General features: G+C 48.7%; 2 protein-coding genes across 3 annotated transcripts in view; one reads left to right on the top strand and one right to left on the bottom strand.

Moving 5' to 3' along the window:
* The window catches only part of CTNNBIP1 (catenin beta interacting protein 1), a 48,761-nt gene extending 29,600 nt beyond the window's left edge, over positions 1-19,161 (bottom strand). The window contains exon 1 of one of the 2 annotated variants that reach the window (XM_046661031.1): positions 18,991-19,161. The gene's annotated coding sequence lies outside the window, so the exon portion shown is untranslated. The remainder of the gene's footprint in view (positions 1-18,990) is intronic. The other variant, XM_046661033.1, reaches the window with a different exon arrangement.
* Positions 18,262-23,182, top strand: part of NMNAT1 (nicotinamide nucleotide adenylyltransferase 1) — a 53,169-nt gene continuing 48,248 nt past the window's right edge. Inside the window, exon 1 of the mRNA XM_046661027.1 lies at positions 18,262-18,739. The gene's annotated coding sequence lies outside the window, so the exon portion shown is untranslated. The remainder of the gene's footprint in view (positions 18,740-23,182) is intronic.

Here is a 23,182-nt window from a genome sequence, read left to right as displayed (position 1 = left end):
GGAACAAGGTGAACGGGCTCAAGGCGAGCCAGCGCAGGGCCAGGTGCGTCTCTAAGAGAGGTGAGGGCAGGTGTTCAACGCTGGGGAGTCACGGAGAGTCTGAGCTTTACAAGATCACTGTGGCTTTAGTGCGGAGAAGAGACTGGGGCAGAGCTGGAGGGGAGGTCTCCTCAGGACCAGGTGAGAGCCGGGCTTTTGTCAGGAGCGACGGAGAAGGGATGGTGAGGATGGGAGGGTGTGGGACACTTCGGCAGGTGGAACTGCAGGATGGGAGCAGTGTGAGAGCCTGGACTGCCACTGTGGCTGCAGGAAGGGGTGTGGGGAGGCCTGGCTTGAGCTCCCCGGTCTGTTGATGAAGGCCCCGAGGACACGCTGAACAGCTCGATGGGACTCCACAGGCCATGGAGAAGCCCGCAAGGGCTGGAAAGCAGAGTGGATTCATCCTTCAGACAGTCGGTACCACCGTGAATATGTGCTAAGTGTTCTGGAGGCAGAGTCAAAACGTGGTGACCGACCAGATCTGGGAACTATAGGGCACTTTTGGGAGCCACTGTGCATTGGGATGGGGTGTGGGGGGTGCACTTTGGGAATAAGGAGCAACATGAGTGAAGGTGAACAACTGGCATCCTGGCAATGCCACTTATCAGCCGTGTAGCCTCGGGGAACACATTCATTCATTCAATCAACAAATTTATTGAGCACCTATTATGTATGGGGATACATTACTGAAGAAACAGTCAAAAATCCCTATGCACATTCTCGTGAGAGGGGAGAACAGACAAAATAAAATAAACAAAAATTAATCAATGGGTACACAGTGTGATATGGAAGAGGTGATAGGTGCTATGATAAGAAACCAAGCCGAGTGAGGGGGAACAGGAGTGTGAGGTGGTCAGGTGGGCCTTCCTGAGCAAAGACATGAAGAGGTGAGGAGTGAGCCATGGGAAGCCTGGAGCAGAGCTGAACCGAGGCCCTGGAGTCCAGGAGTGTGGGGCGCTTGTTGGAGGAACAGCAAGAAAGGTCCCGGATGGGGCAGGAAGGAAGCAGCGAGGGAGGAGGGGGAGCAGGGGAATGGACCACCAGTGAGAACGCCGCTTTGGCCTGTCAGGAAGGGTAGCCACTGTGACGCTGCGATCAGAGGCATGGCTTGGTCTGACTTGGGTTTTAGCAGGGCCACCCTGACTCAGAAACAGAGAAGAGATTGAGGGGCGAGAGTGGAAGTGGGGGGACCAGTAAGGAGGCTGTGGTAGGAATCCGGGCAAAAGGGAGGCAGTGGCAGTGGGATGCAGAGTGGGCAGGACACCAGGAGGGCCAGCAGGCATGGTGTGGGGTGTGAGAGAAGGGGCGCATGATGGTGAGTCCCAGGTTTTGGGGCTGAGCAACTGAAAGTGGGTGTTCCTATCAACCAAGACGGGGGAGACACAAGCGAGCAGTTTGAGAAAGACGAGGAGCTGAATTTCAGACAGCATAGAGCCTTTCCCATCTCTAAGCCTCAGTTTCCTTACCTGTAGAATGGGGGTGACAATGGCACCTGCCTCAAGTGCTGGCTGTGAAGATTAACTGATATAACACATCAAGAAAGCACTAGGCATAGCGCCTGGCACACAGCAAGCACTCAGTAGATATTAGTTACTCTTACTAATGATAAGATCAGCAGGTGATAGACAATGTAAGTAAATTATACTTTTGCTCCAGGATGAGAGGTGGGAGTAAAATTAAACAATTAAGAATTCTCAGGTTTGGGCCAGCCTGGTGGTGCAGTGGTTAAGTTCGCATGTTCTGCTTCGGCTGCCCGGAGTTCGCCCGTTTGGATCCTGGGTGTGGACATGGCACCGCTTGGCAAGCCATGCTGGGGTAGGCATCCACATATAAAGTAGAGGAAGATGGGTATGGATGTTAGCTCAGGGCCAGTCTTCCTCAGCAAAAAGAGGAGGATTGGTGGCAGATGTCAGTTCAGGGCTAATCTTCCTCAAAAAAAAAAAAAAAAGAAAGAAAGAATTCTCAGGTTTAAAATACCCTACCTTCCTTTTCTTCCTTCTTCCCTCCCAGTTCACCTATCAGCCCCAAACTGGCTCAAAGGAATGATAAGGGGTGAAGAGCTATGCGGCGGGGAGAACAAGACCTCACTTCCTGTTCCACATGCGGCCCCAAAACATCGGGGATGCTTTAAAGCAGGGTTTCTCAACCTTGACACTATTGACATCTTGGACCGGATGATCCTTTGCGGTGTGGGCTGTCCTGCACTGTAGGATGTTTAGCAGCATCCCTGGGCTCTACCCAGTAGATGCCAGTAGCACCTCCCCCTTGGTTGTGACAGCCAAGAATGTCTCCAGATGTTGCCATGTGTCCCCTGGGGGGCAAAGTCACCCGATTAACGCTGCTTTAAAGAAACAGCTGACACATAGTCTGGCTTACTATTGGCCAGGTGCTATTTGTAACCATTCACGTATATGAATCATTCAGTCTTCACAGCAAACATCCCTAAAAGGTTTTACAAATGAGGACATGGAAACACAGAGAGGTAAGGTGCTCAGCCAGCTAGTCCATCCTACTCTGTACTGGGGCAGGATTTGAACCCAGATTGTCCGGGCTCTTACCCCGATGCTATACTGCTCTCCAATATACAAGTAAATGGATAAAAGTGCGCTCAGAGCCAGGCAGAGGCAGGGAGGCCTGAGGCCTGATCTGCGGTCCCACACTGGGCAGCACCTCACGTCCTCCAGCAACATCAGAACTGGAGCACCAGGGAGAATTTCCACAAGCTCCACTCTCAGTAAGTAAACTGCAACCTCCTAGACGCTAGGGCCTCATGAGCAACCACCTTCATTAATAAATCCCGCCTCTCAGTCCAGAGCCAGGCTCGGCATTCTTGAACCACGATCCACCAGCAGGAGCAAGACAGGTCTAGTGACGGCTGTGCGAGCCAGGGAGTTTGCAAGACGGGCGCCATTCTTAGGGGATGAGCCTGGGATAAGGAATTTGTCCTGAGGTCACCAACCCAAATTCAAACCTGATTCAAAGCTCCTTCCTGCTCTGTGAAGCCAGGTGACATTGCAGAACAACAAGGATAATTGTTGTTGTTGCTAGAGCATTTTCTAAGGGCCAGGGACAACATCAGTCATGGTCAGCATATTGTCTCATTTGAATCCTCACAATAAGCCTGCAAAGTAGGAATTATTTCCACTTTATGGTGAGACAACTGAGGCTCAGAGAAGGTAAGTAACCTGCTCAAGGCCACGGAGCTAATAAGTGACATAGCCTGGATTTGAAGTCGTGCTTTCTCTCCATCCTATTAGCTCCTTCTGGCTCAGAAGCTGATAGAAGCATTAGACATTTTAACTAAAATTAAAATGAAAATCCTCTTTATAGGAAAAAAGAAAGCTAGAGACCCAAACTACTGTCAATCAGAAAGTAAGATAAGGCAGCGTAACAACTAAATACAGTGAATGGTCCTTGATGGGATCCGGGGAGGAGAGAGGGGAAGGAGTCAGGCCATTACTGGGCAATTAGAGAGAATCTAATAGGGAGATAACAGTATCCCATCCGTGTTGTATGTGTTGATTGTGATGATTATGTCATGGTTATGTCGGAAAACATCCTGGTTCTTAAAAGATACAGGCTGAAGTATTTGAGGGTGAAATGTCTCAATGCTTGCAACTTACTCTCAAATGGTTCAGGAAAAAAAGTGTGTGTGTGTCTACGTGTGTATGTGTGTGCATGCGCATGCACAGAGAGAGAGAATGCATGAGCAAATACAGCAAAATGTTAACATTGGTGAATCGAGGTGAAGGCTTAGTGGTGTTCACTGTACTATTACTCTTCTGTAGATTTGAAATAAAATTTAAAAGTTGAGAAAACATTAAAAAGTCACTGGGAAATGGGGATGGAGAGAGGCCTGCAGGTGCTCTCCAAAGGCCCCCCGACACGTGTGGAATTGTCTGTAACCCATCCTGATTGCCCCACATCAGCCAGCGCCGGCCCTCTTTGAGCGAGGAGCAGCTATGAAGCCAGAATACAGACAGGCCCTCCTCCTCTCTGGCCACAGGTCTGCTGGCACAGGAGTGATCCTGGAACTCTCAACAATTACCCTCTGAACACCCCCTACCTCAGAGCTGCCACATGCCCCTTCAAAGCAGTGCAGCACATTTTGTTCCAGGTATGAACCACTCGGATGAAGGCCCTTCAGTGAAGGTTCTCGCAGCATTAAAATCAAACCCACCTGACCTGATTCAAAACAGCCCAACAACCAGAGTGTGGCTGCTCTGCCCAGCTGTCCTGATGACCAAAGGACAGGCATCAACACAGAAAACTGCAGTGAGGCTGGGAAGGGGGCGCCTGGAAGCACCAGGAGGGCCTCGGGGGTGCATCCTCCTTTCTGTGGTGTGACTCCCCCTCAGAGCAAGCCCCGCAGGGCACTCTTGCACATGGCACCTGCAGGCATGTCACAGAAACCAAAGGGCTCCAGGACAGGCACAGACGTGCCCAGAGCCAGCTCCCTCAGGACCTGCACACTGGATAGGAAGCAAGAAGAAAGGGCTCCCTCCACTGAGATCCGTGCAGGGGCAGGTGGTCAGATCAGCTGTCCACCGCATTCCCTGCACAGTGGTGGTTCTCAGTTGGTGGCATCTCGCAATGTCTGGAGACATTTTGGATTGTCATAACTGGGAGGATGCTACTGGGGCCAGGGGTGTTGCTAAACATCCTATGATACACAGAACAGACTCCACAACAAGGAGTCGTCTGGCTCCCATGTCCATAGCACCGAGGGTGAGGGTCGCCTCAGAGTTACCAGTTGCACCAGGCTCCTTCAACACCTCTGGGCCTTTGCATCTGCTGTTCCTTCAGCCTAGAATTCCCTTCTCTCCTTACTGTTCACTGTTCTATTGTTACCTTCTCTCTTGAAGCCTGTGTTTGCACACCCGCCCAAATGTCCCCCACTCACAGCACTGCCCTGACACTGCACCTGGGTGTCTGTGTGATGTTTCCACCTCCAAACTGGAAGCTCTCAGAGGGCAGGCCCCAGGGTGGCTGTAGGGCCCTCATAGGCCCCAGGAAGCCTTATTCTCAGAGACATATTAAAATGGACCCACATCTCTCATTAAGTAGAATTCTCATAGAACTCATAAGCATAGAGAGAGGTGATATAGTTTTTTCACGACGCCAATATTTTTGTGGACCCTCAAAAAGCTCGTAGGTCATAGGCTCTGTGCTGAAGAATCTGGATGGATAAAGCAGCGCTGCCTGTCACATCTGGTGCTCCATAAAGGGTTAAGTGAATGAACAGGTTTGAGGAGCCTGTGTTAGATTCATTTGGGAACCACGAAGGAAGCCCCCAGCCCCAGAATGTCCTCCCCTCAGGGAATCTAAGACAAGGAATGGAAGGAGTCTGAATGTATACATTATATAATGTTGATGTAACTGGATTGGTATAAGGCATCTATTTAGAACTTCTGGTTAAAAAAACTTATCCTGTGATTTTGGCCTGATTGGTTACCCAGATCTCGCTGTCTCTTCAAGTCCCAAAAGGGGTGAAACCCACCTTTTCACAGCTAAGAAAGAGTACCTGGCAGGCCTGCTCTGCCAGCCTCTTGCGGTTCAGGAACAATGCAAACAGGAAGGGAACGTGGAGCCGGAGGAAGTTTCCCCGGCTGCATGGGGACACTCCCCATCCTGGGCTGTTGTCAGCTCTGTAGTTCTGACCACGGGACATGCAGGTGGTGGTTTTATCTCCACCGGGTAGGGGAACAAGGACAGAAGGAAAGAAAGGCATCTTTTGACCTAATTTAAAAAAGAGATTATTTTTCCTTCCCAGAGAACAGCTGGAACCCTGAAACCCAGCCAAGCCAGAGCCTGAGACCTGAAATCAGGAACCAGCCCCTACAGAATCCCGCTCCGGATCTTCCTCTGATTCAGTCTAACTCGTGACCTTCGGCCTCTGGCAGGTTGCAGGGGTGTGGGTGATGCAGACTCCAGAGCCCTTGACTATTTATAAGTGGATGTAAAGGCTGGAACTCTCAGCTGTCAAGTGGGTGCAAGCACCCCCCGACTCCTGGTCTCCCAGGCTGGACGACCTTCACCTGAGCACCCGGCACTGTCAAGAGCCCACCTGAGCAAGCTGGTGGCAGAAGGACCCTTCTTCTCTCCTGTGACTTAGATCAACATCTGAGATGCCTCCAGCAGGCTGACGACGCCCCTACCCCCACCAATGGAAAACTCAACTTGCATTGCTAGTCAGTTTTCTTAGGAACAGAACTGAAGTCAACTTCAGGCTGGAAGGACCAGTTCCAAGCCTAATAATCCCAGGGAAGGAGCCTGGCCAGGAGGTTCCACAGACCTTGGGTCACCTCCAGAGAAGGAGGCCAGAATGGAAATTTCAACCCATGGAAGCTCCATCAACCCCACTGCCACAGCTATGTCAACTCTTGCAGGGTCACCATTTAAAATTTTAATTAAATTGGGAAATTTAAAAGTTGTTTTTAAAGAGAAAGGGGGAAAACTGACACAGTGTTATTTATTTTTCAGGAGCTGCACAAGGTCCCTTCACTCAGAGCCATATGGATATGTTCATGCCACCCTCACTCTTGCAGGGACAAGCCTTGCTCTCAGAGGCAGGCCCAAGCAGGGCCCGGCCCAGCCCTCCCAGTGCCCAGCAGAGGTTGGCCTGCTCAAGAATCACCTCCCTCTCCAGCTCTTCTCCCTTTGCCCCACTCTCCCTCCATCCCTTCCTCATCAGAGTCTCCTATAACTGGTTTGAATAAATAAGTGTTCTGAACAGGGTTCACTGCATCCCTTCAGAATCCTAGGACCAGGAAGGCCTACAGCTTCCTGTTAGAGAATTAAGTCGTTAAACCAAGTGGGTCACCTGCAGGGTGAGGGCTCAGTCCCTCAGTTGTACCCCTACAGGTGGCAGGCTGGCAGCCTCTTGGCCTCCAGAGCCAGTCCCCTCCTCATTGCCCAGCTCTGGGGATGTCTATCCTCAGGATCTAGCTGAGAGGCTCTGGGCGTGGGCTCCTTGGTGAAACTTCTTTCTCTAGACTCTCTCTTTTTTTGTGTGTGAGGAAGATTGGCCCTGAGCTAACACCCGTTGCCAATCTTCCTTTTTTTTTTCACTTGAGGGAGATTGTCCCTGAGCTAACATCTGTGCCAATCTCTCTCTATTTTGTATGTGTGGGACACCTCCACAGCATGGCTTCATGAACGGTGTGTAGGTCTGCGCCCGGGATCTGAACCTGCAAACCCTGGGCCACCGAAGCAGAGAGTGCAAACTTAACCACTATGCCACCAGGCAGGGCCTTCCTCTAAACTCTGAAGAAGTTTTAGGGTTACTGCCTCCTCTTTCCTATAGGCTTTTGGCATACAGGTATGTGCTAATTTGCAAAAAATATAGGTATGTTTGTTTACCTTGAAAACACATCCATACCACTGCTACAAACTGCAAAGATTCATCACAGGACACATCACATAAGCCACATTCTTTCTTTCTTTGGATAACTGCTTCTGCCCTATGACACAGGCGGTGCCCTCCCCTCTCCTTTCTCTCCAGCTACCTCTGAACAAAAAATAATCCAGTGAAGGAAGAAATCTCCCCCTAAGAGGCTGCTGAAGATTCGGTTTCCTTCCTTCCTCAATGTTTAACAAACTGATAATCAAAATCAAAAATATGTTAAACAAAGACAACTCCAGAATCTACATGCGTTTATTCTATTAACTCGCTGGGTGAATCAGCACGAAGACAAGAACTCCTGATGGGTCACAGAACTTGTCCACCCTGAAGGCAAGGACCGTGGTGGCTGGAGGTAAGGTGAGGGATGATCAGAGAAAATATACACACTCTGAGGAAACAGGGAAACACAGAACCTAAGACAGCAGGAATCTACCCACAGTCACCCAGAGAGTTTGCTCAGGGCCGGGGCCACCTGGAAAAGCCCAGAAGAGGGGATAGAAATGGAGTGGAGGCCACAGGAGCCCATGTGAGGGCTCTAAGAAAGAAACTGTCCCCATTCCCAATGGGTGTAGGCATAAACACCCAGACTAGGCACACCCAGATAATCCAGTTCAGGAGCCAAATCCCCATCATCGTTTGTAACGACATCTCCCATTCCCAAAGCCACGAAACCATTAGTCACCAAGCCACGGAAAGGGAGCAGAAGCTCCTGGCAAAACTGGCCCGTTAGCACTCCCCTGGCAAAAAGACTCCTGATTTTACAGGCCAGCTATTCACCCAAGACTGTCACATTTCATAAAATGAAACCCAGAAGTCTTTTACAAGCCCACAGCCACAGAATGCAAGCAGACTGACCTCTCGCAAAAACTCTCAGCTGAGAGGAAAAAGCTTATATCCAGGTTCTCTGAGAGGGAGGTTAATTACACTACATATTAGTTTGATGATACTGCTGAGCATTAAGACTTTGTTTAAATCTCAGAGAACTAAACTTCCTTGCATATTTACTTGGAGCACGTAACAAAACTAAACAAAAATACAGGCTCCAATGCACACCAGTTCTTACCTGCTTCTAGAAAAGTCATGGAAGTCTGCCAGAAAGATACTTGGTCATAAAAACTTCCAAGTCCAAAAAGGAATAACTCATCCAAAAAAATAAGTTTCTAAGGGAAAGGGAAACAGATGACTGCACGCTGTAACGGAAGGGGAAAGAAACCAGAAATCCAGGACAAAACCCAGGAGGGCCAGGCAAAGCCAAGGGGACCGCAACCAAAATAAATTCCAGATGCAACAAAGTTAGGTTTTTTTCTCCTCACCTTTTTATTTTGAAAAATTTCAAAGCCTCAGAAAACCTGACAGAATAGTACAAGGAACATCCCAATATCCGGCCCCTAGAGTCACAATTGGTACTATTTTGCCACATTTGTCTCCAGCTTCTCCATGTTGTGGGTGTAAGGGGGTTTGAATGCTGCTTTTTTTCCTGAGCCATTTGAAAGTAAGCTGCAGATATCACGATCCTTTGCTAAATGTCTCACCACGTTTCCTCGGAGGCCATTCTCCTACATAATCACCACACTATTCTCACCCGAGGAAGTCAATGTTGACACAGCAGTGTACTCTGAGGTATAGCCCATATCCAAATTTACGCAACCCTCCGTCCCTCACTTTGGCCTTTACTGGTTTTTAACCCAGGATCCAATCGAGGATCTTAACTGCCTTTGGTTCCCGTGCTCCTCTGCCTCCTTTGCCTAGAATGGTTCACCAGCTCTCCTTTGTTTACCACGACATCAACAATTATAGAGTCCAGGACCAATGTCCTTAGCATGTGCCACGATCTGGAATTTTCCAGTTGTTCCTTAGAATTAGAGGAGTTAAACATTTTGGCAAGAAACACTGACATTGTCAACGTCCCCCTGGAGGCACACAATGCCAGTTCACGCCATTTCCAGTGATGCCAGGTTTGAATCCTTGGTTATGGAGCAAAGTCTTCAATGTATAAAATAGAGAGTCAGTATATCAGAAGAAAACACAGGAAAACAGTAGGAGAAGAAAATAATATGAAACAAAACCTAGAAGTTAGAAAATATTTAAAAGTCTGATTATATAAAAATCAAAACTCTCTGCAAGGAAAAAACAATATAATCAATAGAACAATGACAAGTTGTGGAAATATGTGTAACATATATCACAGCCATAGGACAAACTTCTCTAATATATAAAGAAAATCTGTAGATCAATAAGAAAAAGACTGCCAACCCAAGAAAGAAATGGGTAAACAATATAATAGATTGTTCATAAATGGCTCTTAAAGATATGAAATGATGTTCTATTTCCTCATAAGGAAAATGCACATTAAAATTATAACAATACACCACTTCTCACCTATCAGATTAGCAATAATCAAAAAGTTTGATGACTTCTGCCAAGGTATGGGGGAAACAGGTTTTCTCACACAATTTTAGTGGGCACATAAAATGCTACTATCTCCACAGAGGGCAATTTGGCAGTACTAAAAATTTAAACAGATGTACCCATTGCTTCAGCGATTCCACCTGTAGGAATTTATCCTATAGATACACTTACACAAATGCACAAAAATATATGTAGAAGAATATTCTTTGTTAAAGTAATAAAAGACAGAAAACTTAAATGCTCACCAATAGGGGACTGGTTTAAAAAAAGTTAAAATATGACCAACTAAAAGAATGCCATGGGGGCCGGCCCCATGGCCGAGTGGTTAAGTTTGCGCCCTCTGCTTCGGTGGCCCAGGGTTTCGCCAGTTCGAATCCTGGGCACGCACATGGCACCACTCATCAAGCCATGCTGAGGTGGCATCCCACATGCCACAACTAGAAGGACCTGCAACTAAAATACACAACTATGTACTGGGGGGCTTTTGGAGAAAAAGGAAAAATAAAAAGTAAAATCTTTCAAAGAACGCCATGGAACCATTAAAATGAGTGAGGTAGTTCTAAATGACCTTAGACAAGTAATTTAACCTCTCTGTGCCTCAGTTTACTCATCTGCAAACTGTAGACAGTCTCCTATTGGTGAGCATTTAAGTTTTCTGTCTTTTATTACTTTAACAAGGAATATTCTTCCACACATATTTCCGTGCATTTGTGGAAGTGTTTCTATAGGATAAATTTATCTACAGGATAAATTGCTCTAGCAATTCAGCAGAAGTAACAGTACTTAGTTCATAGGGTTGTTGTGAGGAGTAAATGACTTAACAGAAACAGTTTCAATAATACCCAGCACCCAGGAAGTGCTCAAGAAGTATTAGCCCAGTAACGAGGATGGTGATATGGAGGTATGGAATGAGTTCCAGTATTTATTGTGAGGTGAAAAAAGTAAGGTGCAGAACACTGTGTATTACAATGTGAAAAAACAATAGTGCATGTCAGGCACACGTGTGGTCACATGTGTGCATCATGCACCTGTACGTGTGTAGAATGTCTCTGGTTAAAGGCGCACAAGATGTTGGCTAACAGTGGTCTCTTTTGGGGCTGAGAATGCAGGGAGGGAGGAAGACTTGGTTTTCACCACAGCCTTTGAATTCTGTACTATGAATAAATTACCTACCCCCCGAAAAAGAAGAATATATGTTCAAAGGAAGTGGAATGGAGTCAGAAGATGAGAATAAAAGAAAGATCTTTCTCTGGGTGGTCCAGCCAGTCCAGTGCAGTGTCTGAGGTTAAGCCTTCAAACTCCGCCATTGTCGCTCACAGGCCTAAGAAACCTTCTCTTCCTAGGAGATGGGAAGTGAGGGCCGGCAGCCAACGCCTAGAGCAAGTGTGAGGTGATGGGCACATGCTGCCTCCCAGGTGGCAGAGGCAGCTTCACCCCAGGAGGGAGGAAGGACTCTGCACTTGTTCCCGGCAACTCTGCTCCACTGTGTCCCACCATGAGCTCCGGAAGGCTGCTCAGTGCGGCAAGGCAGAGCCAGACCCTGGAGGGAGCCCCCACAGCCAGGCTGCATGCCTGTAAGCCCCACCATGTCCTCCTAAAAATCGCCGGCACCCCATCTTCCCGCAACTCCAGCAATCAGCTGGAGGAACGCCATGTGCCCATGAGGCCACGGGGCAGTGCCAACAGCGGAGACGGACACGGGGGCGGAGGGTACCCCGTGCCTCAGTCGGGAAGCCAAGTGTGGAGCAGTCAGGAACAGCACTCCTGTCAGGAACAGGTCTGAGATCACAGCCCAGCCAGAGCCGACCTGGACAGTTTCCCCACCACCTTTTGCTCTCTCCTTTGTAACTAGGATTGGATCATTCAGGAACTCAGAACCACCTCTCCACCAGCTTAAAATCCCCAAATCATCTTGGCAGTGCTCACAGCTTCACATATTTAAATTAATCCCCCTCTTCCCCTACACAAGAGAAACATAAAATTACAAATGGAAAATCATTCAAATGTCCTCTACCTAGAGAGAATAGGAGAAATTGAGAGAGTCCAAATCACGTTTTAGCTTATATTCCTACAGCAGAAAACCATTCTTCGAGGACGAATTCTTCAGGATGGTCTGTCGGAAGCCAAGGCTGCCTGGGGCAGGAGGCTGCGAGGCCTCGGTCTTGGCAGTGAGGTCAAGGCTAACCCTTCTCCTTGGAAACTGGGTCTCTGGTTTGCCTGGTGACTTAGCAGGAAGAACAAGGGTGGAGCCCACATTGTGAGAGGTGTTTGAATCCACAGGGACCCTGATCCCTCCAGGAAGCCCCGCCTGCAGAATCCAGGACTGCGGAATGACAAGGCGGTAACTTCATCTGTGTCGGGGTTGTTATTCAGTTCAGGGACTCGGACCACAGGATTCCAGCAGCAGGAAACATGTGGGCTGGATACTCAGGAGATACTCAGGCCTGAAAAGACCTTAATTGGAGCTGGTCTCCAAAAGCCTCCCACCCAGCTCTCCCCGTGGGAGAGGATATGGAAGTGGGTCACGTTCTCCCAGCTGAACTGGCGTCACTGTGGGCTCCAACCACACTTGAGGAAGCCCAGAGGCACTGAGTGACCTGGTCTTCTTGCAGAGCCAGCTATTTCCTCCTGATCAGATGCAGAGTGATTCTTGTGCTCCCAGACTGAAGGGGCAGCTGATTAGCCAGGAAGGCTATACACAGTGACATGTCAGGGGCTGAGTGAAAGGAACATCACCCAGGAGGACACCACGCTGTCCTGGCACCCTCCTCACACTCCGAGTGCAGGCGGACGCCTCTGCCAGCCCTTCGCCCTCTCCATCCCAGCCCTGGCTGGAGGGAGAGAGGAAGAACACTGCGTGCTTTCACAGGAACTGCTGGGCCTCCCTGACCTTGCTCTTTGAAGGGATCCAGAGGCAGGTGCTGGGCAGACTTGGCAAAGAAAGAACCCTCTCCCACCCCACACTGCAAATATTGATCCTAAATGGGGGCTCGAGGACACAGGTGTCCACAGGCATCAGTTCCTTCAGGAACCCTGCAGGCATGCCGGTGAGCACCGAGCAGCTAGCCCCACAGCCCACCTGCCTCCATATGTCTGCTTTCCAAAGTTGGCAGAGAGAGACCTGCCAGGCAGGGAGAGAATTCTGGAGAGACAATCTGTGGCAGTCATTTCATCAGAAAGGCATGGGATTGGTGGCATAACTTGAAAAAATTTTGCAAAGAGTCCACCGTGATCATTCTTCCCAGAATTGAACCCAAGTAACAAAGGGTTAAGGCTTTGTGGAAACAGAGCTCTTACTAAGTTCTTACTAACCATGGCTGCCAAGGTGCTAACTGTTTCTAAAGATGCCCACACCAAGTGCAGCTTTTGTTAAGTGTGACACGGAAGGGCTCTAATCTATTAACTCTTCCCGTGCTCTTCTGGGAAGCCAAACACAGCCCTCCAGCTTAATGCCCACCCAGGGCAGGTACACTGAATACAATTACACCCACCCGGTTACATCCTGACTCTTCTCCCTGAGAGTTCACAACACTCAGCAACACGTTCTTTCTTTATTCACACGACTCCAACTAGATCATAAGTCACTTGGCCGAGACTATAAGGAAGAACTATTTTTACCCTGCTCACTACAGTATTCCCTGCCCACCATGGGGCCCAGATCATTATAAAAGCTCAGTAAATATTTATTAATTGAATCAATGAATCATTAGAAGGAAGGAGGCATGGAAGGAAGGATGAATGGAAAATAGCCATCACTTCTTGGTATCTGTGTTCCTGGCTTATACTTAAAAGACATTACAGCCAGGATTAGAAACCAAGCCCTTTAAGGCCCTTCTGAGGCCCTGCCATCAGAGGTCCTCTTCATGCTATGATGCACAGTATACACACCTGCTTACAGAAGCTTACACAGTACAACACGGCCATGGAAAACGGAGAGGCATCCATGAGCCTTGCTCCTCAAGAAACTTCAAAAGCTGGAAAACGAAGTTTTGGTCCAGCTATGCCCACCACTGAAGGACACCTCTCCCTCTGTGGACTGTTGTCTTCCCTTTTTAACAAGGCCTCGTGGAGGATCAGAGCATAATAGGTCTTTAACAACCGAGTATAACAGCAGTTGGTGCTCAGCACCCTTTCATAAAAGAAGTTCAAAAGCACTTTGGCTCTAACATCATAATGCCCCCGGGAGCTATGATGGCACAAGTATCATTATCCCCATTTATAGTTGGGGAAAGTAAGGCAAAGGGAGGGTAATTAGCCTGCCCAAGGTGGGATGAGACAGGGAAAGGGCGTAGGATTCAAACTCTGCAGCAGCCAGTGAACCGACTTTGGCCACCCTAACAATATCGCCCACACTGGGCTTAAGGGAGATTCCTTTCTTCTCTATTGTTTCTGCTGAGAAGCAGTGCCTAATATGGTGCTCAGAGCTGTGCTTGGGAGCCATACTGCCTGGGTTTCAATCCTGACACTGTTTTGGATATGCCTGATTTCAAACAAGTTACTTAACTTTTCCAGGCCTCAACTTCTTAACATGTAAAATGGCAATAATGGTACATATCTCAGAAACGACGGTGAGGATTAAATGAGACGATATATGTAAAATGCCATTATCATTCATTTTCTCGTTTTCTAAATGAGCGCATATCACTCTCATGATTAAAAAAAAAAAACACAATTACATGAGAAAAGGGTTGCATCCACTTCGGGTTTGGTTTTTACAAGGCTACAGATGACATATGACTAACAGGGACCTTGGATTCCGCCAGCGAAATGCCCCAGGACCTTGAAAGTGACTTGCAACACAAAAGTTCTATTTGATTTCCACTAACTTGTCTTGCCCTGTCGAGTTAGCTGAGCAAGTGGCATCATGGCCACTAAGTGCCAAGGGGATGCCTAAGTGAGGATTTGAGAAGCCAGCCAACTGCACCCAGTCTGAAGAGGCCAGCTCTGGATTCCTGGAGAGCTGAACCCCTGGGTTTGAAATGCCCTTTCTCTGAGTGCTCTGCTGAGCCTCCCAACTCTGCTCAGCTCAGACCAAAGAGAGCCAATGCTTTCTAGGTGCCACCGTGTTCCTGATCACACAGGAGGTGTTCAGAGGTGACGGTGTGGCCTGACTCTCTATAGAGAGCTTGGTAATAACTCAGCAGGAGAGTGGAAGACAAGTAAGGGTGGAGTGGGAGAGAAGCTGCCCAGTCAATCCTGGCATACTCCCAACAAGGACACTGTGACATATATGTGTGTGGGCGTCCTTGACGCACATATGAAGAACAGCAGAACTCCAAGGTTACTTCAGAGTCACTGCCAAGATTTAATACACACAGAGAGGAGCAGAGAACATAGGACATGCCACTGTACAGGACAAGATGCTAAGAGCTGGCAACGCTTATTCATTCAAGAAACATTTACTGATTACCGACATACTCAGGGGGAAAAGAAGGCTCAATGGAATCTACAGGACACACAGACACACACGCCTGGACCTTCGTTAATTTAGCTGATGGCTCCCACGTCTCCTGGGTACCCAGGACAGAGAAATGAGGAACCTAATGGGAAGAGGTCAACACTGCTGGCCTCCAAAAGCCTTCCCAGGACAAGGAGAGCCCACTTACCGCTCTTCCCAGCATCCTGCTCTTTCTCCTCGGAGGGACCCCCAGGAAAAGCTCCGTGCAGTGACTTCCCACTGTTTAGAGTTGAAGAGTAAAATCCAAACTCCTCACTGTGGCCACAGATCCAGCCCCTGCCACCTGTTTGCTCACCTCACCCCGGCCCCACTGAGCTTATTGCTCTTGCTCCTGCTGTCCTCCCCGCCCATCATCCAGGTCTCCCTTCAGAAGTTACCTCCTCAGAGCTAGCCAAAGCTATCACCCTAACCCTCATCCCAGTCAGTCTCCACCTCATTGCCCTATTTTATTCTCTGTATTCCTTCACCATCCTATGTTATTTCCTTCACTTGTTTACTGTCTGTCTCTCCCACTAAAATATAAACTTGATTAGACCATGCATCTTGGCGATTTTGTTCTTGGCTATATTCCCAGCACCTACAACAGTGCCTGGCACGGAGTAGGTGCTTAATAAGTCATTCAGTTTAACAAAATATTTATTGTGTGCCTACAAAGTTTAGGCACTGGACTATAACATGAGACCAAAAAAAAAAGAGACAAAATCTCTGCCCTCAAAGAGCTTAAACACTGGTGAGCAATAAGAAGCAGATAAATAAATAACAATGAAATAACAGCTACTACTTCAACCAAGCACGTACTAAGTGCTCAGTGCTCTTCTAAGCATCTGATAGGTATTACTTAATTTAATCCTCCCAAGAACTGAGGCATGGAGAGGTTAAGTTACTTGCTGAAGGTCACGCAGCTCCTAATGGCAGAACTCAGATCCAAACCCAAATAGTCTCGGTACAAAGTCCATGCTCTGATTAAGAGCTACGCTTCATATTTGCTGAGTGTTGAATAACTCCTCGGTCAGCACCCTCAGCAGCTGTTCCCTGGAGGCAGGGCTGGAGAGAGTGCAGACCCATCAAGGAAGGGCTGCCCTGCTCTGTGAGCTCAGGGAGACAGACTGCCAGGTTTACCACTGTGCTGCACCCTGGATGAGGAATCTGCAAGGAAGCATGGGCTGATGAAAAGACAGGGACAGGACTCCTGAGTTCTAGTTTTAGGTGCTGTGAGATACCCAGGCAAGTCAACCAATATTTGATGAGTTTACTTTTTGCGCAGGACACTGATCTAGATGCTGTGAGGGATGCAAAGATGAATCGATCCAACGGACACTCTGGCCTCAGAAAGCTTAGATTCATGCACATACACATGGAGCTGAAATAAAGGTAGATTGTGGCAGGTGCCATAAGAAAATGTACAAACTGCTATGGGATTTCAAAAGAGTTACTCAGCCTTTAGGGGCCACAGGTGCCCAACCATAAAAGGGGGGCTGGCCCACATAGCCCCCAAGATCCTCTAGCTCTGATATGTTCTGACAGCACAGATTTGCAGCAGCACGGCAATCAAGTTTTATTCCGGTTAATGGTTCAAGTTCACGGCCACTGAGTTGTGCTCCCACCTACCATGAGAACAGTCCCAATTTCTTTGGGCAACATCTTCCAGCAGAGGCAGGGCAATCACGCAGCCAAGGTGGGAATGAAGCCCAGGGTATTCTGCCTCCTCCACTTCTAACTGGTTTTTAAACCCACGAACCCTCTTCCATGAAGGAGGGGGGTGACCCTTCTGTGAGCACGTTGTCATAACATGGAGACTGCTCCCTATTCACTTCTTCATGTCTGTATCCTAGAGACTAGCACAGCACCCGGCTTACTGAACAAGGTTTGCGAGCTAAGCCTGAGCATAGGCAGGTCTAGAAATTCTGTGCTAGAGATACAAATCTCAGCCGGTGTTCCCCGAAGTTTTGCTTTACAGCTCTCAGCCTCCCTCAGGGGGAGCAGAGTGATTCCACCTCTTCACTTGAACTGCTACCACTTTGGTACCCCAAGCCACCATCATCTCTTGCCTGGCAGCTGCAACAGTCTGTCTACCAACTGGTATCCCTGCTTCTACCTTTGCTCCTTATAATCCAGTCTCTATACAGCAGCCAGAATGGTCTTTTAAAACATAAATCAGATCTTATCACCTCTTGGCTTAAAATCCTCCAATGGCTTCTAACTGCACTTGGAATAAATCAAAACTGGTTCTTCCCACCTTTATAACACTTACCACTACTGAACTTATTTTGTTTGCTTATTTGTTTACTCCCTCCCCTTTAGCACGTCAGCTCCAGGAGGACAGGGACTATGTCTGTCTTCACCACTGAACCCCGATGCATGGAATGGTGCCTGCCACATAGTAAGCTCCCTTCATTGAACAGATAAATCTCCGTCCCATACAGGCAACTTGTATTTACAAGGGCCACTAACCCCACCAGGAAACCATGAATGACACACTGACATTTAACAGCCGCCACCTTTATTTATGATTCAAAGTCCTGCTTTAAATCAGAGGAAACTTGGTATCTCTGGGCACTTTAAGTGAGATCAGTATCACTTAGGGGCTAAAGCCAGGAACTAGAGCCCAGTGGTTGCAGCAGGGAGCTAAAAGCAAAGGCACTTGAGGACAGAACCTCAGGACAAACTCTGACTTGCCTCCAGGTCCCTTACCGACACACCTTGTGCCTCAATTTACCCAGTGGACGGCCAGGCACACTTCCCTAAGTTCTGTGAGTGACAGAAGACAAAATAATTAATAGTTATAGCATACTTAGATCCTCAGATAGGAGGTGCTGCAAGCCACACATCTCATTATTCATAAAACTCTTGATTTGCTGCCAACACAGGCCTCCTCGGCCTTCCCAGGGGCTAGCCTGACAGCAGGTACTGCTCAGACAAGTTCTGCATATAAGAAGTGGGAGGGAGGCATGTGGGGCCTAACAGAGGCTGAGTGTCCAGACCTATGTGTCTCAGTTACCAGGTTCAAGAAAAAGTAAAGTGGCTGGGGTGTAGGTGATGAAAAGGAGGTGAGAAGTGTGGTTTTGGGCTCTGAGCAGTTAATTTTGCAGGCTCACGTATACACGCCGGCCATACAGGTGAGACACGTGCCTACAATGTGTACCTTCCAGGACACTCACAGGGACAGGTGGAATGGGGAGAAGACAGTCCAATCAAACTAGAGGGAGGGAGGGCGGCTCAGTGGCCAGACCATAGCAGCATTTAGTTTGGGGAAATATGGAGGGGCACTATACAGAGGGTCAGGATGCTCAGAGTCGGCGCAGCTGAAGGAAAAAACAACAGGGCACAGGACCTGGAGTGCTGACAGACGGTGACAACCACGTCGACGTGGTGGGGTGAGCTACAGAGTGGGTGGCCCGGACACCTGTGGACGCGACTCCTGGGCGAAGGTGAGGACGGCTGGAGGGTGGTCTGCGACGGGGCCAGGGACGGCGAGTAGCGGGAGGCAGCAGCGGCCAGGCGGGGCGAGGAGGCCCGGCTCAGACCATGGCGCCCCGCCGGGGAACCGGCCGGTGGTCCAAGCATGGTCGGGGGCGCCCTCTGCGGCCCCTCCCCAGGAGACAAAGGGCCGGCGGCTCCCCCGAGCCCCGGTGCGGCGCGGGCCCGGGCTCTGCGGGCGCAGGCCGGCCTCGGCGCTTACCTGGGCCGCCCGACCCGGCCGGGCCGGCGGGGCTGCGGGTCCGTGCGCGGCGCGCGGCGGCCTGTTCCGGGGCGCGCTCAGCCCGAGCAGCCGCGGCGGCAGCAGCAGCAGCAGCAGCAGCAGCAGCAGCAGCGGGAGCGGCCGCCTCAGCCTCCGCCTCCCGCTCCGTGAGTCACCGCGGCGGGGAGGGAGGGAGGCGCCAGGCCGCCGAAGGAGGGACCGGCGGAGGGGGCGGCATCTGGCTCCGCACAGGCGGCGGAGGCGCGGCCACGGCAACGCCCCGGAGTAGGGGGGCTGTGGAGGGCAGGGCGCCGGGGCGGGGCTCGAGGGCGGGGCGGGGCCCGGGGCGCGCGGGGACTCTCATTGGTTAAATCGGCCCACGGGGCGGGGCAGCCAGCTGCCTGGAGGGTGCTGCGGATGGTGCGGGGTCGCTCATTGGGCACTTCGGGAGGGGGCGTGGCCACTGGTCGGGGGCGGGGCCACAGGGTGGGCGGGTGGAACAGGGTTGCAGGCAGTGGCCGAGCCGATCTCAGAGCGAAGGGGTGGAGCGGGGCCAGGGGCGGGGGCTCGGAGGAGGAGGCGGCCTGAGGGCGGAGCCCGGGTTAAGGATGGAGCTGGCGCTGCGGTAAAGCGACTCTGCCTGTCCCTAGCTGCTCCACGAGCACAGTGATCCCGTAAAAATAATGGCCTCTCCCACACATGGGTCTGTGTTTAAAGACGGAAGCGGCCAGACGGGGCGGAATCCTTGGTGAGGCCAGTTTACCCAGGACTTCTGAAAAAATCTGAAATGGACAAGGTTGCAAAACATTTAGAGGCGTGGTCTTCCTGCATGGTGGAGCTGGGAACATTGCTACCTTTGAAGCAGTTAGGCCAGCTCTTGAATTGAGGGCCTGTCTAACCTGGGATCCAGGGGGCCCAGGGATGGGCCTCCGTGGGTCCGTTAAACTTAGAATATCGTGCGTATTGGTAGTGAGATTTTTCTGGGGAGAAAGGGTCCAAGATTAAAATGTTTCTATAGAAAATGTGACTATCTGCTATCAGGCTCGGTCTGGAGAGAGTACAGGGAGAAACAGCCTATTTCAGACAAATTGCGAATTGCTTTGAACACTCACCTTCCCTTTTAAAGAGACGCGGATCTTTAAGTGTGGTCTGATCTTCAACATTTTAACCGTTACATAGTGTGACTCTAACCACAGCCTAGAAGCCCTCCTGCCCTATTTTCTGCAATGTCTTTTCACCCCTCTTCTGTCCCATCCTCTTTCACTCGCCCTACATTTCTTGCCCTTCCCTATGCAAGAAGGATAGGAGCTATTTGTTTTTTACTTTACTGTTTTTATATTCTGTAATGTCCATATTATTCTTTAATAACTGTATATGTTACAATTGAGGAATATTTTAATTTCATCAAAATTCAGGAGATTATGAACTCCTAAAGGCCAGAAATAGGTCTTAATCATGTCTGGATCCCCATTAATGTCCAGACTACCATGCCCACAGCAAGAGCTCAACCAATATTTGCCAATACAGTGTACCAGCTGGTCCTGCAAGTTTCCCAGAGCACACTAATGCAAAAAATTTACACGTTCGAATTATTTTTATGTAAATATTTATGTTTAAACAAATGAATTAAAAATTGAACAAGTTGCTTGGTATTCAAGACAATGTATAAATTATATTTAAAAAAAGATATATGCTTAAGGATGAAGGTAGGAAAGGAATGCATTATATGAAAATGTGTCAGTGTGAAATAATGGATGCTTTTCCTTTTTTCAAAAATATATTGTTTTTATAGCTCAAAATTACAATAAGTTCATCAGCACACTCAGTCCCTCAACTATCCTATCAGCTCAGAGTTGGAAAATTCTGCATTTCTAGACAGCAGTATTACTTCAGGCTTAACTCAGGCTCCACCCATCAGAAGCGTCTTAGCATGAAACGGAAAGCTTTAGGAGGTAGGGAACATCAGTTAGCTCTGACAGCCCGGCGCCATCTCTCCCACTTGGGGCACTCCTCCTCCCTACCCTCTACCCCTCAGAGGTGCTGATCAGGCACCAATTACAGTATTCTACCTTTTCTCCTCCACTAAAATAAAAGAACAGGGGAGACATGGGACCCAAGCTGGATCAATCCAAGTGCTGCATTCTCTTGACTGTTGGCTAAGAAATAGGATGTGACTTGAACTGTGCCAATAGGCATCCTTCCCTGAAACTTTCTGAATTGGAAATGAGGGAAGCTCTCTTTCTTATTGAAGCAAGAGCTATAAGGATGTGACCTCAAAAAATGTTAGCATCTTCCTCCACCCACCACATGGAAAATTCTCAAAGAATGTGGGAATGTTACTAGAGAGAAATGGAGACCAAGATTTGGAGGGAGAGAAGAGGAAAGGGAGGGAGGAGAGAGACCCCTAACATAATGTGTTCCACGGTTTCAGTAGAACTTGCACCAGCTCTGCTCACACCATCTCACACTTAATAGGTCCCCAAATCTGCCTCTCCTCCCGTGTTCCCCACTTTAGGGACTGGCACCACTCCACCCAGTTGCTTACACCAGAAACTTAAAAGATATCCTTGATGGGGGCCGGCCCTGTGGCTGAGTAGTTAAGTTCGCTTTGCACGCTGCACTTCAGAGGCCCAGGGTTTCACTGGTTCCAATCCTGGGCGCCGACATGGCACCGCTCATTAGGCCATGCTGAGGCGGTATCCCACATGCCACAACTAGAAGGACCCACAAGTAAAAATACAAAGCTATGCACTGGGGGGGCTTTGGGGAGAAAAAGGAAAAATAAAATCTTAAAAAAAAAAATTTTAAAAAAAAGATATCCTTGACATCACGCTCTCCTTTATCATTCATATCCAGTCCATGTTGTTTCCACCCCCAAACCATATCTTGAATCTCCCCACCTTCTACCATCTCCACCTCTCTGCTCAAGTTTAACCAACCCATCATCAGCTCTCACCTTGACTCCAGCAATAACTTCAAAGTGCTCTCTCATTCAGGCTTTCCCTACCATCCTCAATTCATTGCCCACACAGAAACTAGAGGTATCTTCCTAAAATGTACCAGTGTTGTCACACCTCTACTATGCAATGACTTCTCTCAGTTTTCATGATGACGTTAAAAATCCTTGGCATGGCTACAAGGCCCTGCATAATCTGGCTCCAGCCTGCTCTTGAACCCACCTTTGCTGACTGGGCTGCAGTCACACAGGCCTTCTCCCTATTCCAAGATCACAGGGTACTTGTTTGTGCTTCGGGACTTCAGAAAATGCAGTTCTCTCTGCCTCAATGACTCTTCCCCACTTTTTCCCCCTTCACTTGACTGAATATTTGGTTTTCTTTGGTCTTCTTCAAGGAGACTTTTCTTAACCTATGCTAACCCCAGTCCCAGCATGGCCATAAATCCCAGGAGGGCAAAGAGGTCACTGTGAACTGTTCCCAACTAGCACAGTACCTGGCACATGCAGATGCTCAACAAATACCATTGCATGAATAAATAAATATGTAAATACCTCACCCAGGACTTCCCCTCCCATTGGCCAGCCACTCCTACTTCTCCATCTCCACCCCCAACTCAAATGCTATCAATCCTCTCACTCTTCACTTATTAAATTTATGATTCTATATTTTATCCTTTCAGCTTGGGGAGGGCTCTCTGGGCTCCCAGACATATATGTATCTTTAAATAGTTGCTTTCTGGAGCAAAGAAGTCTCTATCCTCTATACCAAAGGGATAACTATAACAGTAAAATTTTCAGGCCAAGGATGACACAACAGTAGAGCCACAGCAGGCTGCAGGGAAGGAGAGCTATTTTGAAGCAGTTATGGCAACAGTGGTCCTCAAATTTTGCCACATAGGAGGCCTTCCTGCCTTCAAGTTGAGCAGGCACAAGGTGAGAATGGGAGAGAAAGACGAGCCTTTGTACTGAATAAAGAGATTTTTCAGTAAAGAAAAAATAAGAACCAATTCTTTTTTGTGTTTTGAGAACCAAATTTAAAAACATTAATAATTTCCAGTAATATAAAAAGTTTAAAAGGTTGTCATTTCCTTGGGTCCCTATGTTTGTCCTCCTGTTTACATTTGGTACAGCTCTAACTTCTCTGAGGACAGACAGTCATAAGGAGGCTAAGTGCAGAGCAGACAAAGAGAGCCACAGTCCTGCGCCATTCTCCTGTGTTTCGCCTTGGCAAATTAC

This window comes from Equus quagga, chromosome 5 (genome assembly GCF_021613505.1).
Source record: "Equus quagga isolate Etosha38 chromosome 5, UCLA_HA_Equagga_1.0, whole genome shotgun sequence".
NCBI lineage: Eukaryota > Metazoa > Chordata > Mammalia > Perissodactyla > Equidae > Equus > Equus quagga.
The sequence above is the reverse complement of the archived record's forward strand: the minus strand, read 5'-3'. Positions and strand labels throughout refer to the sequence as shown.